This window comes from Hypanus sabinus, chromosome 30, assembly GCF_030144855.1.
Source record: "Hypanus sabinus isolate sHypSab1 chromosome 30, sHypSab1.hap1, whole genome shotgun sequence".
Lineage (NCBI taxonomy): Eukaryota > Metazoa > Chordata > Chondrichthyes > Myliobatiformes > Dasyatidae > Hypanus > Hypanus sabinus.
Genome location: NC_082735.1, coordinates 25,072,089 through 25,089,650, shown reverse-complemented (window position 1 = coordinate 25,089,650; position 17,562 = coordinate 25,072,089). Strand labels below are relative to the sequence as shown.

At 41.5% G+C, this 17,562-nt stretch overlaps 1 long non-coding RNA gene across 1 annotated transcript in view; it reads left to right on the top strand.

The window, feature by feature from the left end:
• LOC132383452 (uncharacterized) overlaps positions 1-17,562 on the top strand; it is a 151,356-nt gene that overhangs the window by 74,018 nt on the left and 59,776 nt on the right. The window contains exon 5 of the long non-coding RNA XR_009508689.1: positions 1,535-1,669. This is a non-coding gene — a long non-coding RNA (uncharacterized LOC132383452). The remainder of the gene's footprint in view (positions 1-1,534; positions 1,670-17,562) is intronic.

The window sequence follows — 17,562 nt, the reverse complement described above, 5'->3', positions numbered from 1 at the left end:
TAAACTCCATCTGCCATTTCTCTGCCCATTTTTGCAACAGATCTAAATCCTGTGGAATTCTTTGGCAGTCTTCTACGTTGCCCACAACGCACCAATCCTTGTGCCATTTCTGAAATTACTGAACCACCTGTTAGCTGCCTCTATGTTGATGATGCTGAAGGAGTTGAGTAGTTGTGCTTGGGGTGTGATACTGAGATGCAGGCAATGAGCCTAGCGTAGCAATTAACTCTTCGCTTTACAGGGCCAGCTATGAAGTTGATCAGTGTCAATTCTCACTGCTGCCTGTAAGGAGTTTGTATGTTCCATGTGGGTTTCGTCTGAGTGATCTGGTTTCCTTCCACTGCCCAAAGACATATTGGTTAAACTGTGGCCTGCTCTGTTGGCATAGGAAACATGGTGACACACGTGGGCAGTCCATGGCACATCCTTGGACTGTGTTAGTTGTCGATACAAATGACACATTTCACTGTATAGTCCGATATACATACTACAAATAAAGCTAATTAAAGTGGTAATGGAGATCTTTGCAGCTGCCTTGCATGTCGTTGAAAGTGGTTTCATATATCAGGTGACTCTGGGGCTGAACATCTGCAAATCATGGGTGTAAATGTCTGGGGGCCTTGCCATGCAGAATGTATGCACAGATAGATTCAACTCGGCTTCAAGATGTCCCTGCATTTCAGTTGTCACAGGGTCGGGCAGGGTGTGGGTTTCTGAAGAATAAAACTGTTGGTTAAGAGGGCAGTCATTGTTTACTCTAGAAGCAAGGGAGCAAAGTTCTGAACAGTTCCAGTGAAGAATGCAAGTGCCTTAAGATATGATCAGGAGATTGAAAAAAAATTTGCGGAATGGTGTTCAATACATAAATAAGGCCATCCTGGTGACTTGGGAAGCAGCTAAATATGTTCCTTGGTGTTGCAGCAAGTTGGCCTGTCTTCGATACTGAAAAGTATTTGAAGAACTCTAACTGTCTTCTGTTAGGCAGAGACAGGCACGGACTGAGTTAGATGTGTTAAAAGATGACTGTATTGCAATCTGAAACTGGTTCAAAAGCTCAGAGGATCTCCTATACTCATGAAGAATATCAGAGTAGATATGGATCTACTGATATCAGAATTGGGTTTATTATTACAGACATATCAGATTCAGTTTATTGTCATTTAGAAACCACAAATGCAATGCAGTTAAAAAATGAGACAACGTTCCCCCAGAATGATATCACAAAAGCATATGACAAAACAGACTACATATACTGTGAAATGTGTTATTTTGCAGTAGCAGTGCAGTGCAATACATAAAGAATTACTTTTAAGTTACAATAAGCAATATAAATAAAGTAAATAAGTAGTTTGTAGTTCGAAAGAAATCTAATAGTGGAGGGATAGCAGTTCCTAAAATGTGTGTATATGTCTTCAGGCTTCTGAACCTCCTTGGTGATGGCAGTAATGGGAAGAGGGTTGATTCAAAGATTTAAAGTACATTTATTATCAAAGTATGTGTATAGAATACAGCTCTGAGACTTGTCTTCCCACAGGCAGCCGTGAAGCAAAGAAACATCATGGAACTTGTTCAAGAGAGCATCAAACATCCAACGCACAAAAAGGAACCAGCTGTACAAATGGCAGAGAGTGAACATCAAACATCAAGCCAGGAGTCCTGTAGGATTCAGGTCAGTTTAGTTCAGCACGGTTCCACCGGCCCACCGCAGGCCGCAGGGTTATTTGCTGATGCTGAGGGTTTTTGATGTTGGAGGCTGCCTTCTTGAGGAATCACCTTTTGAAGATCTCCTCGATGGTGGGGAAGGTTGGTGCCCCTGATAACATTAGCTGAGTTCGCAACCCGGCTTTTTCCAATCCCTTGCATTGGCATCTTCAAACTGGACAGTGATTCAACCAGTCAGAACGCTCTCCATGGTGCTGGAATTATCAGCCCACTAACAGTGAACCGAAAGTAGAGCAGGATCATGGCAGGCAGGATCGAAAGGCAGTCCAGAATGGCAGAGTTGGAGGAGATGACTGACTTTGAATTGTGGAGCAGGAGGTAGGAAGAATTTGGTCTCCGTAGGAAGTCATACTAGAAGCCAGATGGTATGAAAAGAGAGACACAAGGGGTCTTAGGAAACAAACAAAGTAGTAATAGTTACAAATGAGTTTCTGTTACTGATTGATGCACTAAACAAAATGTATAGTTATATTAGCTGTAGTAGTTAAAATTATTATTCTAGTGTTAGGTATAATGTGAATAATTTGGTGTTTAGAATGTTTAATGCAATTTATTCTCAATTACAAAGACCATTATATTGAAGTAACAATTGCAGAACAGGATGTGTGACCATATGTGTATACATCCTTTCTGGAGAACTGATCCATTGAAGTTAGCTGTGACTGGAATGCATATGGCACAGTTTATAGCGAATGGCTCTGAAGATGAGAAGAATAAGAAACCCAAGTTTCCTAACCGGTAAGACTGGAGTAAAAGCATAACGTGCCAGAAAGCATTCAGTGGGTCTGGGAGTATCTGTGAAGAGAGACCTGGAGAATAATTCCGGTCACTGGCCGTTCAGATGCAGGGGAGGGGATAAAGAGATCAAAGGCAATGTCTGTGATTGGCCGAAGACCAAGGGGGACCCAATAACATGGCACAGCTGTGCTTAGAGATGAGAATTTGGAAAACATGACCCTCGTAACCACTGTTCTTTAGAGAATATCAAGTGGGATGTGGAAGGAGCCTGCTCACTCCTGGGCATGTCTTTTATTTATTTGCTTATTGAGATATAGTGCGGAATAGGTCCTCTTGGCCATTCAAGCTGTGGCACCCAACAACCCTCATTATAACCCTGGCCTAATCACAGGATAATCTCCAATGACCAATCTCCCTACCAACCAGTACGTCTTTGGACTGTGAGAGAAACTGAAGCACCCGGAGGAAACCCACGCGGTTACGGGGAGAATGTACTAGCTCCTTACACACAGCGGAGGGAATTGAACCCGGGTTGCCGGTACTGTGAAGCGACATGCTAACCACTATGCTACTGTGCTGCCCTATATTCCCAACCCTGTCATTGCCATTATATCACCTCCAGCAATGGAGTACTGCCAGAGGGGCTACCACTGTAACAAGCTGGCACAGTAGTATAGAGGTTAGCATATTATTTTACAGTGCCAGCTCTCACTGATCAGGGTTTAATTCCCACTGTTGCCTGTAAGGAGTTTGTACGTTCTTCCCATGACCATGTGGCTTTCCTCCTGGTGCTCTGGTTTCCTCCCACATACAAAGTTCAAATTACATTCATAACAAAGTATGTACACATTATACAACCTTGACATTTGGCTCCTAATAGGCAGCCACAAGACAAAGAACCCTAAAGAACCCATTTTAAAAAAACGAAGTCCGTCAAATACCCGTTTAGAGTTAGTGATGCTCTGTTGGCATCAGAAGCGTGCTGATACTTGCAAACTGCCCAGCACAATCCTCGCTGATTTAATTTGATGCATTTTCACTGATTATTTTGATGCTTTTGATGTGCGTATGATGAATGAACCTAATCCTTAGTCTTTAATCACTTTAATCCACTGAGTTGATAAATCAGTAGCTACTGTAACTACTAGATAACAATCAGTGTGAGTCGTAGCCCTGTCCTCTGGCTTGAGGAGCTCTAGGTCTGTGGGGAACTTTGAAGTTGTAAGGACAGCAGGTAGCCATCAGGTAGAAAGTACAGGAGTCTCAGGGCTCAAACCATCAGGTGCAGGAACAGTTCCTATCCCTCGATCATCAGGCTCTTGAATACAAGAAGATAACTACACTCACTTGCCCCATCATTGAGATGTTCACACAACCAACGATCTCACTTTCAAGACTCATTATCTCATGTTCCTTTTATTTATTTATATTTGCATTGGCGCAGTTTGTTGTCTTCTGCACTCTGGTGGATCTTTCATTGATCCTGTTGTGGTTACTCTTCTATACATTTGCTGAGTATTCCCACAGGAAAATGAACCTTGAGGCTGTACATGGTGATATATATGTGTTTTGGTAATAAAATTTATCTTGAACTTTGAACTAGCCAGCTGACAGAGGACGTCTCTTCATTGCATCAGGGTAACAGAACGTGTGCCTCATTGTCCTGTGACTGTTCAAGGTCAATTGTAGGTTTCACCCAGTAGCTTCACTTTACATCAGTAAGATCGGAAGTAGCTGCAGAGCAAATGGTTACAGTGTATGTGTAACAATGGAAGAATGGCAGACCCAATGAAGTTAAAACAGCATTGAAGTGCACAGTGTAATTTTCTAAAGGGCATGATTTCTCCTGATCTTAAGGGCAATTTAACTTGAGGAAAATGGCTTTTACGAGTGATTTGCACATAAAAAATAACGCGTTAATAAATCCAATTTCTGGGTAATTGCGCATAAACCTCTCTCGTTTCATGCATAAGGCACTAACCTGTTTTAATACTATGACTATTATTACTATTCAAACCATTAGATCCCATAACTCAAATGATGAAATCTAGCAGAAGATCCAAGGGAAAAGATGATCTTTCAATGATACCAAAGATCACAGTAAGAACAAACCAGTTGTACTGCTCTGCTCTGCTTCTCATTAACCATTTCCATTCTTGACTCCCTATCCGTTGATACCCATAACTAATAAATATCCGTCCATTTCAGTTTCAAGAGCTCCATTTGCCCAATATTTCTGCAGAGCAGGTGCCTTTTTGTCTTACCCCGAACCATCTAGGTCTGATTTGTATGCTAAGACTGTAACTGAGAAACAAACATTTGCGGGTTCTGGAAATCCCGAGCAGCACACACAAAATGCTCAGCAGGTCAAACAGCAGCTATGGAGAGGAAGAAACAGCTGGCATCTCTCTCCAGGCCCTTCATCAGTCATGTTGAAGGGTCTTGTTCTAAAGTCATGACTGTTTATTGCTCTCCAGAGCTACTGTCTGACACGCTAAATTGCTCCAGCATTTTGCCTGTTCCTGGTTCTCCCATCTGAGGAAGCACGAGACAACTTTGTCAGTCACTGACTGCAGGGTAGCCTTGAGTAACATCCACATCTGTGGAAAAAGGCTGGAAGTTCGACTGAGGGGCACTGGTTTCTGGCAAGTTGAAGATCATTTTGAATTTCTTGGTTAGGCAAGATGCTCACAGGGCCTCTTTGTGGATTGCTGATAAAGCAGAGACTATCTGAACACAGTGCAAAAGCCCCAGGCCATGGGAACATAGGTTATTTCTATATCTTTCTGCATAATCTATATGAAAAGAAACTTCCTCGTAAAACATTAGGTCAATTTGGTATTGGCTTCTAGTTCTGAAAATGATATTATGGGAAATTATGGTTATAAGTAATGAAAAAAATAATAAGAATCCTGTAGTAGGAACAATTTTATAATAATGTATTAGGATTTTATGAGTGCGATGAAAAGGACTAATCTTGTTATAATTTGGTAGTCAACAGCAGAAATACTCAAAGGGGTTCAAGTAATAAGACTTAACGGATTCATTTAATAAAGCTTTGGAATTTAGTGTCATCATCTGAACTTTAAAGTCTTTGAGGTTCAATATTGCTGTGAGGAAAAACAGTTTGTACTTAAGATGAAATTGGATTTTTGTCAAAATTGTCAAAGCTTTGTTTATAACTGGTGTTGAAAAGAACTTTGAGGCCATATTGCAATGAGAAGAAAAGATAAGTGTTCCGAAGACTTTGAACTGCTCTACTTGATGTGAGCTGCTTCAGCCCTGAATCCTGATCGTCATCGTGGCTGATACTAGTGTTGTATATTTTCAGTTTTTTTTTATGTAACCTGTGATTATACTTTTTTAAGCTCTGATTTGCCAAATCATAAATATGAGAAGGTCTACAGATGCTGGAAATCCAAAGCAACACACACAAAGTGCTGGAGGAGCTCAGCAGGTCAGGCAGCATCTATGGAAAGGAATAAACAGTTGATGTTTCGGGCCAAGACGCTTCTTCAGGATTGGAAGGGAAGGGGGAAGACGTCAGCGTAAGAAGGTAGGGGGAGAGGAAGGAGGATAGCTAGAAGGTGAGAAGTAAAGGCAGAGTTTCTAATGAGGCCTCCTCTACATTGGTGAGAGCTGTTGTAAATTGGGTGACTGATTCGTCGAGGAACTTGGCTCCATCCACCAAAAGCAGAACTTCCCGGTGGCCAAACATTTCCGTTCGGATTCCCATTCCCATTCTGGCATGTTAGTCCGTGTCCTCCTCTCGTACCACAATGAGGGTGGAGGAGCAAAACTTTATATTCCATCTGTGTAGCCACCAACCTGACGGCATGAATATTGATTTCTCCTTCCAGTTAAAATATTCCCTTCCTCCAACTTCTTCTATTCCCCACTATGACCTTTCACCTCCTCTCACCTGCCTACCACCCTCCTCCTCCTTCCCTTTCTCCTATGATCCTCTCTCCTCTCTCATCAGATTCCTACCACTCCAGCCCTTGACCTTTCCCATGCACCCAGCTTCACCAATCATGATTTAGCTCTCCTTCCTCTACCCCTTAGCTTTTTATTCTGGCATCTTCACACTTCCTTTCCAATCCTGAGGAAGGGTCTCGGCCCAAAACGTTGACTGTTTATTCCTTTCCTTGCTTGACCTGCTGAGTTGCTCCAGTATTTTGTTGCTAATGATTTGTCAAAGCTATTAAACCATATGCGATATTTCTGTTTAAACGTCCAACGCAGTAACTAAAGTCTCAAAAGGGATGAAATTCTTATAAGTATTGCATAAAAGTTGTAAACTTTACCGAAGGTGTAGGTTGCTAATGAAAAAGTTTTATATCGATTTTATCTCTAAAAATAGGCGCAGGACATATTGTGAGGATTTTTTTTGTACAAGTAGATGATATTCATGAAACTTTTGTTTGTCCTACTAATATGTAAGCTGAGCAAAATGGGATTGGTTGCAGTCTGCAGATGCTCTCACACCCTTGTACTACAAGTGCAGAAAGCTGACAAAGCCAAATATTGGATACTTGCACGTTTAATAGGCTGCAGATAGAGGGGGGATAAAACTTGTGCTGAGTGCTGATTGCTGCATTGTGCAAAATTTGACAAGGAAGCGGCAGTTCGCGATTTCAGAAGTTGTGTCGTAGGTTGATTGTTCAGAGCGGCACCCGAGGTGTGTCGGCACAGCTGGTCACCTGCTACGAAAACTAACAAAACAGTCTGGGCGGTCGGTCAGCTTCTTGAAGTGTGAACCGTGGCGAGGAAGGTGCCGACTGAGTATGTGGCATCATCGAAAGTCATTACACACGTTTTCTGGCAGGCATTACTTTCAGTTGCAAGAAATACAGATGAGCTTCTGAAATTCGGAGAGTGCAAGCAACAGCAAGGTATGCACTAACAACAGCTTTTTAAAAAAAAATGTTTGCACTCCAAGTTGTATGATGACACTGGATTCCCAGTCTGCAAAGCTCTAAACTCGAAAGAAGATTTTAATCCCTAACTGATTGTAGATACCTCCACTATAGGGAGGTTTAAACTGTACCCATCTACTCTTAGTGGACTAGCTTACTCCTCTGTCTAATCGCTGTGGCAAGGTTTAGCTGCCAATATCCACTGCTTGAGTGGTGGGTCTCCATTCCCTACCAAGGAGCAGATATTTCCAGTTTATGATGCAGATTAAACTCAGATTATTTTATTTTCAATGATAAACATCTTAAGTATATACAAATCTTTATCGGCCCTTGCCCTTCCCTTGGACAACATCGGTGATGTGGAGAGGGGAGACTTGCAGCTTGGGCAACTGCCGGTCTCCCATACAACCCTGCCCAGGCCTGCGCCCTGGAAACTTTCCAAGGTGCAAATCCATGGTCTCTCGAGACTAACAGATGCCTATATATGGACAAATCATTCTTAACTCACATTTAGCACTCACAGAGGATTGATGAATTATAAAAGATTTCTGAATTACAAAAGGTCTACAAACTACAGAGGACTTGCAAACACAGTTACAATTTTTACAAACAAAAGAACACGTCAACAAATTGTAGGTGAAAGCCATCCATCAGAGAAACTGAAGGCTGAGGAATGAACCCTTTCTGTCACCCCGTCTTTCTTTAATTTTCTTTGTCATTCCTAATGATTCCCCAAATGCTTCCAAATATTTATACTGTTTTTACCAGATGACATAATTTGCATATGACGTTTTCCAGACTCCTTTGCTGGGACAAAGTAATTTGCTTTTAGATGATCTAAAAGCTTCTGGGGGCAATAGTGCAAATAATGTAGCTGTAGTTGCCTGGTTTAATGCGTGCCAATTAACATAACCCCAATGTCTTGCATTTGGCTAATGCAGACAAGAAATTTCATGGTCACGTCACTTTATGAACTACATCTCTTAGCAGTCAGCCTATTAACTTCAAACAGATTACTGCTTGCAATTTGCATTAAGAAGTGAAGACTGGCTGTTGTTTACAATAGGAGCTTGAGCAAGGAATATTTGATAGAGGCCTTAACTTTCTCACCAATAACTTTGACCCTTTGGAAAGGTCATGAGGTTAGCAATAAGCCACTCGGGCCCTGGAAAGTGAATGTCCATCACAGTTAAATGCTTGGAAGGAGTTCCGGGGGTTTCCCTTTAGTTATGTCATTGGCCACTTGAACAACACATGCAAGGTCTCTGTTCAGCTAAGATACGTCATTTCTGGCTCGGCAGCTTTGCTTCTATGGCCACTTTTCAGAAAATCTGCAAATAAATGAACAAAGGGTGAAGGAATGATAGTTGGCTCTTCGAAGACTACAGTTGTGCTCCCTGATGCAATGGGCTGGGTTGATCAGACCCAAACAATTTGAGTGTCCAGGAGATATGGTAATAAGCATACAAGTACAACAAAGTAACTTAAACCTTATTGTAAAACAGAAAGCGAAAATAAACCACTCTAAACACTACGTAGTAAGATACAAAGATTTCAGGGCTCCCGATTCTTAGTCTCCAATTGATGGTTGCTGTCGTCGGGGGATTTGATCATCACTGTTGTTGGGCAATTCTAAGTTCTGACTCATGAAATCACCCTGCGTCCATCCGAGGCACTGATCAATTATATCTAGGTGGGTCCCAAGAGCCGAGCAGAAGGTCCCTCAATAAATAGGGGCTCAATCCACAGGTACAGTGAGTGACTCAGAGACAGATTAACTCTGATCTTTTGTTCTCATGTCACTGGGCTTGAGGCCAGAAGGAATCCAGCCGCTACCAGCAAGCATTTCAGAAACCTGCACTGCTTAACTTGCGTAGACACCTTACATGCTGCTGGCTCACAAAGAGTTAACGTGCAACTTGGAATTGCTCAGATTTTCATCTAATATTTTTACAAAACTTAATACACCACATAATGATTTTGTCTTACTGGCTCATCAGCAGAAGAGTGCATTGCCCTGAGTGCTTCAACACAGGTGAATGTACATTGAAAATGATCAATATCACAACGTTGGACAACATAAACGCTATTAATCTGTTCAAGTAGATCCTGAAACAATCTTTTGCCCTGTGACATTATCCCAGTGCAAATTAACTCTTCAGTGTTATTAAAAATGTTTGTTCATTTGCACTTCATGACTTAGAAGTTTGTATTATCTTAAAATCCCTGCGCACCAAAATTTAAATTGGAACCCACCTTTGTGAACTTTGCTGCAAATGCATTTTTCCTTTGGTGTTCGCACTGTAATACCCAGTTTTGTAACCTGAGGTTCTGATGCCTCAAGAAACCTGAAGAACAAACTTTCAACGTCATAATGCATGAAATTGTTCACGGAGATAAGGAGGATCTGCTATTCCCAAAGAGTGGTGAATCTGTGGAATTCACTGCCCAATGAAGCAGTAAATTGCCACAGTAAATATGTTTAAGACAAGGTTGGACAGATTTTTGCATCGTAGGGGAATTAAGGGTTTAGGGAAAAGTCTGGTAAGTTGAGATGAGTCCATGTTCAGATCAGCCATGACATTTAATGATGGAGCAAGCTCAATGGGTCAGATGGCCTACTCCTGCTCCTATTTCATATGTTCTTAGATTTATATATTTGGTCATTTTTACTTGAAGCCAGCCAATTCAATGTTGTTAGCTGTGTCCTCCAGCTAATTCTTAAAGTTTAAATGTTTGTTTAAATTCAAGCTTATTGTCATATGCACAATTGCATGTATGAACAGATGCAATGATAAACTGACTTGCAACAGCATCACAGGAAGATAGCATTACTACAAGAAAGCAATTAAAACAAAATTTAAAAAAAACTATCTTAGTGCAATGTGATCCATGGTAAAGTGGCTGCTGCCATCAGGTAGAAAGGACATGACCCTTAGGACTTGCACAACCAGGTTTAAGAACAACACACACAAAATGCTGGTGGAACACAGCAGGCCAGACAGCATCTATAAGGAGAGGCACTGGTGATGTTTCGGGCCAAGACCCTTCGTCAGGACTTACTGAAAGGAAAGATACTAAGATATTTGAAAGTAGTGGGGGGAGGGGGAAATGCGAAATGATAGGAGAAGAACGGAGGGGGTGGGTTGAAGCTAAGAGCTGGAAAGGTGATTGGCAAAAGTGATACAGAGCTGGAGAAGGGAAAGGATCATGGGACGGGAGGCCTCGGGAGAAGGAAAGGGGGAGGGGGGGCACCAGAGGGAGATGGAGAACAGGCAGAGTGATGGGCAGAGAGAGAGAGAGAGAAAAAACAAACAACTAAATATGTCAGGGATGGGGTAAGAAGGGGAGGAGGGGCATTAACGGAAGTTAGAGAAGTCAATGTTCATGTCATCAGGTTGGAGGCTACTCAGCCGGTATATAAAGTGTTGTTCCTCCAACCTGAGTGTGGTTTCATCTTGACAGTAGAGAAGGCCATGGATAGACATATGAGAATGGGAATGGGACGTGGAATTAAAATGTGTGGCCACTGGGAGATCCTGCTTTCTCTGGCGAACTGAGCGTAGGTGTTCAACGAAACGATCTCCCAGTCTGCGTCGGGTCTCACCAATATATAAAAGACCACATCGGGAGCACCGGATGCAGTATACCACACCAGCCGACTCACAGGTGAAGTGTCACCTCACCTGGAAGGACTGTCTGGGGCCCTGAATGGTGGTGAGGGAGGAAGTGTAAGGGCAGACGTAGCACTTGTTCCACTTGCAAGGATAAGTGCCGGGAGGGAGGTCGGTGGGAAGGGATGGGGGGACGAGTGGACAAGGGAGTCGCATAGGGAGCGATCACTGTGGAAAGCAGAAAAGGGGGAGGGAAAGATGTGCTTGGTAGTGGGATTCTGTTGGAGGTGGCGGAAGTTACGGAGAATTATATGTTGGACCTGGAGGCTGGTGGGGTGGTAGGTGGGGACAAGGGGAACCCTATCCCGAGTGGGGTGGCGGGCGGATGGGGTGAGGGCAGATGTGCGGGAAATGGGAGAGATGCATTTGAGAGCAGAGTTGATGGTGGAAGAAGAGAAGCCCCTTTGTTTAAAAAAGGAACAGGTTTAAAAACAGTTACTACCCCTCAACCATCAGGCTTTCGAATCACAGTGGATAACTACACTCACTTGCCCTATCATTGAGGTGTTCCCACAACCTATAATCTCACTTTAAATTCTCTTTATCTTGCTATTTTCATGCTCTTGTTATTTATTTATATTTGTATTTGCCCAACTTGTTGTCTTCTATCCTCTTGCTCTTTCATTGATCCTGTTTACAGTTACTATTCTATAGATTTACTGAGTATTCCCACTGGAAATATAATCTCAGGGTTGTGTGAGGTGACACGTATGTACTCTGATAATAAATTTTACTTTGAAGTGATCGGAGTGGTCCATGTTTGAAGGGAAAGAGCTGTTCTTGAACCTTGTGGTCTGGGACTTCAGGCTTCTGTATCTCCTGCCTGAAGGTATCTATGAAAAGATGACATGGTCCATATGGAGGGTATTTTTGATGACACTTGTCGCTTTCTTGAGTCACCACCTTCTTTAGATACTACCAATGGCGGAGAGAAACCTGGTGTACTTGAAGTTATCCGCTACTGCTTTCTGCTTGTATTCCTTTAAGATTAGCTAATTACCATAGGAAATCACAGTGTCATACAAAGCAAAGACAAAATTAAAAGGTTTAAAATTAGTCTGAAATTAGACTGTATATTCTGGTCCAATTATTTCCTGCCCTCTACTCCTCCTTCACCTGAGCAACACAGTTGGTCTTAACTCTCCCAGTGCAATAACTATTAGATTAACTATTACATAATAAAAAAAATTCTATATTTAAATGAACTGCTGAAACTGCAAATAAAAATTGTCTTTTGGTCTGTAGTTGAAGGCCACTGACCTCAATATTTCAGCACTAAGTGGCTATAATTTAAAATAATGACAAGGCTAATAAGCAGCATACATTAGAACAATGTGTTGGTTTTTCACACCATTAATGTCATCTCTGTGTATAATATTTAAACACTCAAATGAGTTTAACTACATGTGTAAATATATATATATATACAATATGTATCCCAATGTCTGATAATATAAATAGAACCTCTTATATTTTTTTTATTTCGTAGACCTACAGGTCTTAAACACTAAAACTTCAGACATCTTGAAACAAACCAAAGTCACTGTCTGTGTCAGTGATATTCTGTGCCCGTAATTAAAGACAGGAGTTTCCACGAAAATGTCCGCTGACCTCTGATGATGGTTATTTGCCAAAGATCTTAAAATGACATAGTAACTTAACATGAGTTTGTTCTGAAGATCTGAGCTTGTTATTAACCGAACTGTGATAAATGCTGTGTCTCTAGGCCTCACTGTGTTGTAAAATGAATCCAAAGGCTAAAATAATAAATTCCACAAGCGACAGTCAATGTAGAGCTCATTCAAAGACACTCAATCAAATGAGTTTGTGGTATTCCTATTGAATCATTATATTGCAATTTACTGAAGCCTTAAAATCATATTGTTCATTTCAATGTTAAGATTTCTATGCCAATAATCTGCTTAAAGATTTCTACCATATTGTGTATATCAGGTCCTATTATACAATAGAAACTTAATTTAAATGTAAATAGAAGCATATATTTAAATATTCACGCAGCAAACAACTGCAGATCTGAATGAACTAGAGGAATTTGCCTAGTGCATAGGTAATTATGCTACAGCAGGAAGAATTTAATTATTGTAAAACAATTAGACCAAAGAAAAACAAAGACCAGTTTAGTGCAAAGTGATCAGAATGATCAGTAGTTGAAGGGAATTAGCTGTTCTTCAATCTGGTGGTGTGGGACTTCAGGCTTCTGTACCTCCCTTCACAGAAGGCAACAGTGAAGAAGCTACCCTTTTGCAGTTGCTTGTTCCTTCATTGGTTTGATCACTACGATCTTCACAAAGATTGAGCACAAGGTGATTAACTGTACGCATTGGCAAACATGGTAAAGTTTTGCCACCAACAGGAAAGGGATTTCTTATTGTGGAATTTTGAAAAGCTGGCATGTAACTATTGGTAAATCTTAATCCCTACTTGTTTTAGCAGGACCCAAATTGTGCTGTCGTGGCTATCCATCGAGGTCGAGGATGATGGTCTTCGCTCTGTTGATCTATTTATGGGCTCTCAAGTGGCTAATGAGTCCAATCTTGGCTTTGAAAGTTCTTCTGCATTCAGGACAAGTAGTTCCAGGTGGCAGATCGGGCTTTGGTTGTTGCTGCCTCTCTTTCCATTTCCTTCTCTTTTCTTCTAATTCTCCACATCTGTTGGCTTCGAAGTAGCTGTTCCTTCTCGGATGATGGCTTGCCAGAGTTTCCTGTCCTTGGCATTGGTTTCCCAATTGTTGATGTCGATGTTACATTTCTTCATGTTGGCTTTTAAGACGTCTTTGAATCTCTTCTGTTGTCCGCCTCTTTTACGTTTGCCTTCTTTAAGCTGGGAGTAGAAGATTTGCTTCGGCAGACGTTCGTCTTTCATCCGAGCAACATGACCGCTCCATCTTAGTTGGTTCTTGTAACCAGAGATACCGGCCACGTGACAGATGCACTGCCTCCTGGCTGGTCGGAGGACACACCACATGCCAATCAACATTTGGTCCCTCCCAACTAATCAATGCACACCTAAATTATTGGTCACCTTAAATGGATTATCTCACCCAGCCCCATGCTATTAAAGGTGAGACTTGGCCCTGGCTCGGTCTCTCTTGCAGACCACCTCATTGAAGGTAAGTGCATTGATTTATGTTTGGGAAGGACTATCGTTTGTCCTGGTAAGGGAGCTGTGGCTATCCAAGGTCAAGGGGGATAGCTGTTGTAGTGCTTTTCCCTTGTTCTTTGTTTGTGTAACCGTACCCTGTCCCCACACCGCTTCCTGTGTATTGTAGTTGCTTGTGTTGACCCGACTTCCCCTTTAATAATAAATTCCTTATTGTTAAAACTGGGTGTGTCCAGGTCTCTACTGTTGAGATGCAAAGAACCAGTTATTTCCATCACAACAGCTCTTGATGACGTAGGCTTCAATGCTTGTGGTTTTTGCTTTATTTAGCATGCTGATGTTGGTTCTTCTATCTTCCCAGCTGATGTTTAAGAAATTTTGAAGACAGCGTTGATTGAACTTTTCAAGTGCCTTCAGATGTTGTCGTTATGTTGTCCAGATTTCTGATGCATATAGCAGCGCTGGGATTACCACTGCTTTGTACACTAACATTTTGGTGTCTGTTCGGATGTTACGATCATGAAAGACTCTTGTTTGGAAACGTCCAAAAGCTGTTCCAGCGAGTTTAAGACGATCTTGGATCTCATCATTAAGTTCGACATTGGAGGAGAGGTGACTTCCAAGATACGGAAAGTGGTCCATGTTTTCTAGGGTTATTTTGCCAAGTTGAATTGATGGTTCAATCCGATTTGTCTCAGTTGGTGACAGTTGGTAGATGATCTGAGTCTTCTTGGAATTGATGGTAAGTCCAAGTTTTGTGTATGCACGGTTGAAAGCAGTCAGAATCTGTTGTAGGTGGTTTTCTGAAAGAGCTGCAACACTGTTGTCATCTATTAAACTATTTTAATAGTTTAATAAACTATTAAAAGTAATAGTTGTGATTAACTCAACCGCAGTGAGCTCTTGATCTTATATAGCTGCTTGTTGAGAAACATGGGCTTCAGAAATACTGTTATTGTGGTGCATCGGCCAGGGGAAGTATAATCTACACAGTCTGCTCATGAGGCATGAGTTAGATCGAGATTTACGTTTGGTTAATGGTCAGTGACAGGGGATTGTGTCCAGTCGGTCAGAGAAAGCAGTGATTTGATTTTTGGCAGCCTGCTATCCTGCTGTACAGATTCTGGATCCTTGATGCCTATAGCAATGACCACAAAGGAATCTGACCAATGCTTTTGAAGCAAATCAAATGAGAGGAGCGTGGTAAAAATAGTGTAAGGTGATAATGGGCAGTATAAAACATGTGGAGGAATAGGTGGACAGCTCAGGGTTGGTTTAGATCAGCGGTTCCCAACCTGTGGTCAAGGGAGCCCTCAGGGAGCTAGGGGTCCATGGCATTAAAAAAGGTTGGGTTGCCTGGTCTAGATGCTGTTATCTGTAGCCTCTACTGCATTTCCAAATGTTGCACGACCTGGCAGAGTGTGAGGAAATGAAATCTTTTTGGAACTGGCAAGGGAGGTGGTGGATCCAGCTGCTATTGTACATGTAGGGAGGGACCAGCAACCTGAATGAGGTTCGACTGAAAGAGTGTAAATAATTACACATAAAGTTAATACACTGTGTTGTGGATATTTAGCAGAGTGCAAATTGACGTAGGATTGAAGAGCTCAGAGACTGAATGTATGTAACAAGGTCTGGTGTACATAGCCGGATGTTCAGCTTAGTATGGAGAGCTATTCCATGAGGATGGGCACCAACCAAACTGTGCTGAACCTGGCTGGGTAGCCAGTGCTGTGGAATGGGCTTTATTTTGTGATGGTATTGGTTCCCTGGCCACAAAGCCCCCAACAGAGAAGATTTTAAACCAGTTTTGATACAGATATCTACAGAAACCCTCACTATAGAGAGGGTATACTGCATCTACAAGGACTAGTTTACTTCCCCGTCTAGTCTCCGAGGTAAGGTTTAGCTGAAAATGCCTCCAACTTTAGTTGTGGATCTCCCTCTCCCTACCAAGGAGGAGATACTTCCATCAAATGACAGTTTTAAACACAATTACTTTATTTTTAATGACACACATTTGTAAATAACTCTTAATACACTCTTAACACTTTTGGAGGATTTCTGATTTATGAAAGATTTCCGAATTACGGAAGATTTACAAACTAAAAATGATTTCCAAACACAGGAACAATTTTTACAAACTAGAAGAATATAGCAATGAGTTGCCGACGAATGAATCATCAATCGCAGAACCCGAAGTTTGAGGAATGGATTCTGGTCCTTCTTTCTGTAAACACATCTTGCTGTCATTCTGCTTGTTATTTCTAACAATCCCCAAACTGTGATGGTAGTTATATGATCTTCTACAAGATGACATCATCTGCATGTGATGTTTTCCAGATACCCTTGCTGGGACAAAGTATCTCACACAGATGGTCTTGAGGAGAATCAGAAATTGAACAACGAATTTTCTCTAACTCTAAACATGACATAATGTTGCATAACCATTGAGCATGAGTAGGAGAAAAATCATCTTTCCATTTAAACAAAAGCGTCCTCCTAGCTATAAGACAGCTAAAGGCCAAAATATGTAAATCAGATGCCTTCAGTTTAATATCTTGTCCTGCAACAATACCGAACGGGGCCATCAGAGGGTTAGGCTTTAAGTTGACTTTAAAAAGTAAGGAAAAAGTTTGAAAAACTTCCTTCCAATATTTTTCAAGATTCGGACAAGTCCAAAACATATGAATTAATGAAGTTTCTCCATTATTACATCTGTCACAGTAGGGAGATCGATCCGAATAAAAATGAGATAGCTTATTCTTAGTCATATGAGCTCTATGTACCACCTTAAATTGTATGAGGGAATGACGAGCACATAGCGATGTAGTATTAACCAGTTTTAAAATGGTCTCAAAAGCTTCTGGCAACAGAAAGCTCAAGCATCCACAATTAATGCTGTGAGCACTGACTCTCTGAGCACAGGAAAATTCCAATTTGAAGCCATGTTTGAGCCATGTATGGTGCTAAGTGACATAACCCCATTGTCATGCGTTTGGAGAGCCAACTCTCCTGGTCATTTTTTAAAAGTGTGCCTCTAACTTCAAACTGATGGCTGCTTGAAATTTACATTAAAAAAAACTGGATACTGGTTTGTGTTTACAACAAAAAGTTCAGCAAAGAATATTTGTTTAAAGTTTAACTTTTATCACCAACAGCTCTGACCCTTCGGAAAGGTCATGCAGCTGTGGTAGAAAGCAGACTTTAGCAATGAGCCTCTCGGGTCCTGGAAGGTGAGAGTTGAATGGATGAGGGGCGTGTAGAATTGATGCTACCCCAGGCAGATACCAGCTACACCCACAGAAGGGCTTTGACAGCCAGTGATGGCCTGCCCCAGGCTCATTAGCTGCTAATAGTGTTACCCTCTTTGAATATTTTTACATTCA